Genomic DNA, 3,081 nt, shown 5'->3' on the forward strand with positions numbered 1-3,081 from the left:
TTGAAAGGGCTTCTTAGGGTGCATTTGTTTCATGAAAAATGCAACATTTTTGGAAAATGTTTGTTGAGAAATCATTTTCCAAGAAAATGGTTTGTTTTCCTTTGTTTACTGATATGTGATCGAAAAAGTTTTTTGGTGTTTGGATCTCATTTGAAAAATGATTTCAAAATGCGTTTGTTTTGCTAACCTGTGCTTGTGGCTTGAGGCCAGCGACGAGCAGAGGGAGGAAGAAGGAAAAAGAAAAAGAAAGAAAAGAAAGAAAATAAGATAAAAAAAATAAAATAAAATAGTAACAAATTCAAGATGAGCAAATTTAAGAAAGTGTTTTCGTATTCTTATATTAGGAAATTCAGGGTCACACTTTTTTCACTTCCTCCCTGGCTAATACACTCTACTATTATGGTGTTTGGACCATATTGTCCCTCATGGGTCCCATTTTCAAGCCATGATTCAAGTTAAATGTGAAGCCTATTTTGGGTCCCACTTTTTGTTTGGTTCTTTCCTTTTCTTCTTATCTCTCTGTTCTCTCTTTTGCTTGTTTCACCGACAGTTACTAGGCATCCTGAAAATTTATCATTGGAGAAGGCAACCGGCGGTAAAGCTCCTCCTCAGTGCGGCAAGGATGGAAGAGGCGGGGTGGGGTGGCTGAGTTCGAGCTGAGCTCGGTCTGCTTGGTGAGGATGGTTCAGAACTTCATCGAGGAGAGCAACGAAAAGCAAGAATGTCCCGTGACCACTAACAATTCCTAAGCAAGAAGCTACCAGTATTCGACCCAATCTAATTCTTCTGATCATACACCTACTCATTCTAACCATGCATCACAATGTTAGAGTCCTTATACCTCTCCAATGGAACCTCAAACGCCATTACAGTGAACATAGCATCACTGTCAATCCACCACAAGAACTCAAGATCCGGATGTGACCACAACAGTTTCCTAATCAAAGGCAATTTAGCCCAAAACCTAGCAATCTCCACGTCTAAGAGTACCCTATCGTGAAAGATTTCATTACTGTGCAACCTACAAAAATCCATCGTATTCTTAATCGATTTTAACAAGTAATGATCACTGATGGGTTCTCGCACGTCTTTAGAGATGAACTTGTGACGAGCAAAACGCTAGGCTCGTTAGGCCCGATGATATTGGAATAATTTGCGTGTTCCTCAGCCAGTTAATTCTCTGCTTGTCCCATTCGGATATCCTCGGGGCAAGACTGTATAGCTTTGCTCGGATCCTGTTTCTCGTCTTTGCCTTCCTCGATAAGGATCTTCCATATGTCGAATTCCTTGTAGCTATTTAATGATGACAACTGAGTCGACTCGGATTGAGCCTTACGACTAGGCTGACTCGGTGAGGACCTCCTTGTGGACGCGATGGGGCTCCCGCGCTTCCACGAGTAGAAGTGGTCTCGGAGGTCGTTAAAGTCCTGCTCCGGCATGCCGAACTTGCCGGCGTTGATGGTGCTGGGAAGGACAATGACGGTCATAGGATGGTCACCTTGCCATGCCACACCTCTTGCCGTATCTGGTAGCTATGGCGAGCTACCAAACACTTGTCGAGCATCCTCACGCGCCTAATGAGATTCAGGATCGGTGTGACTAGAGCTAACGCAGAAGATCCGGACTAAGCAAGGACGAGAGCTTCAGGATCTAGAAGCGAATGACGTTGTCGAGAGAGCAATGTCTCGATGATGGTGGGTCGAGGTGGCGGAGCGATTGAACGGCACAATCGATGGAACCCGGGTGCGCAGCGGAAGACGTAGATGGAGAAGGCAGCGAAGAAGAAGAGGAAGACAAACATGCAAGAGAGAGAATAATGTCAAAATGGCCCCACATTTAACTTGAATGATCTTCTGGGTATACTATGCTAAAAAATGGGTCCCACAAGGGATAATATGGTCAAAACATTATGATGAGGAGTGTATTAGTCAAAGAGGGAGTGGAAAAAGCGTGACTCAGGAATTCACTTTCCTAATTTTAAAGATGAATATTTTTCTTGACCAGAAAGTATTTTCGGGGTCGCTTATCATTTTCGGAGAACCGAACGGGTGAAAGTCTAGAAAACGGATTCCCGACAAATACTTTCACTCAAACAAACGCACCATCGGTATACTTTCTATCCAGAGACATATACGCATGCAGACACCAAATGTTGGTAGTTGATAGCGACTCGCTATTTTTTGGATGCGGACTGGGCGAGCCTGACTCGAGCCTAATCCGGTCAAACTTAACTATATAATCACCGTCCAAGCCTGCTCAAAAATGTCCGAGCTGCCGTGGCACGGGACGGGAGCGGCTCAGTAGGTCCGTGATCAAGCCTACATCCCCCCATCTATTTCATATTTTTTCCCCCAAGAAAAAAACCAAATGGAATTTGCCGGAGCCATAAGCCGAGCCGGCTTCGCTGGCCAAATGATGTGGAGGTATCAACCGTCGCTCCGCTGGCTGGCACTCGACCGATAGTAGAACCATAACCCAAAACGACAACGAGGGTCAACCTAACTAACCCTGGTTAAAACCACCCGATCTTTTTAGCCTAGCTGCTCCCGCTTCCCACACTATACGTAACCTCCGCATTTCCTCTGCATCTCCCTCATCGCATTCCGCCGGCGTCTTGATAAACGCCGTCGTACTCCTCCTCCTTCCTCCTCCGTCCGCTGCCGTCCTTGCCCCTTCTCCGGACCATCGAAGATGAGGGAGTGCATCTCGATCCACATCGGCCAGGCCGGCATTCAGGTCGGCAATGTTAAAAATATATCTCGAGTTTGAGTCCGAAGCGAAAATTTAAATATTTTAAATTGGATATTTTGCGGACATCCGAAATCAAGCAAAGCAAAAGAGACGTGAGTTTCCGGATTGGAGTTGGAGTCCGTGGCTTCAAATTGGAAAGTCCGAGTGGGACTTTGATTTACACAATGACTCGGTCAACGTGTCGGAAGAAGAAAGAAATCAACGAAAAAAAAATAAAGGACAGTCGTATTGGGTTGTTTCCTTCTCCAACTAGGTGTTGACTTCTTTGACCAATTCAAATATTCGTTTCTTATTGGCGGTGGCTTATATATATATTCTCATGGGCTGTTC

At 45.0% G+C, this 3,081-nt stretch overlaps 1 pseudogene; it reads right to left on the bottom strand.

Annotated features, from left to right (window-relative positions):
• Nucleotides 1-693: 693 nt before the first annotated feature.
• On the bottom strand, nt 694-1,900 carry LOC115675700 (xyloglucan 6-xylosyltransferase 2-like; annotated as a pseudogene).
• Between the last annotated feature and the right edge of the window lie 1,181 nt (nt 1,901-3,081).

This window comes from Syzygium oleosum, unplaced genomic scaffold (genome assembly GCF_021117445.2).
Source record: "Syzygium oleosum isolate NSW1041296 unplaced genomic scaffold, Sole_v2.1 Sole_v2.13, whole genome shotgun sequence".
Classification (NCBI taxonomy): domain Eukaryota; kingdom Viridiplantae; phylum Streptophyta; class Magnoliopsida; order Myrtales; family Myrtaceae; genus Syzygium; species Syzygium oleosum.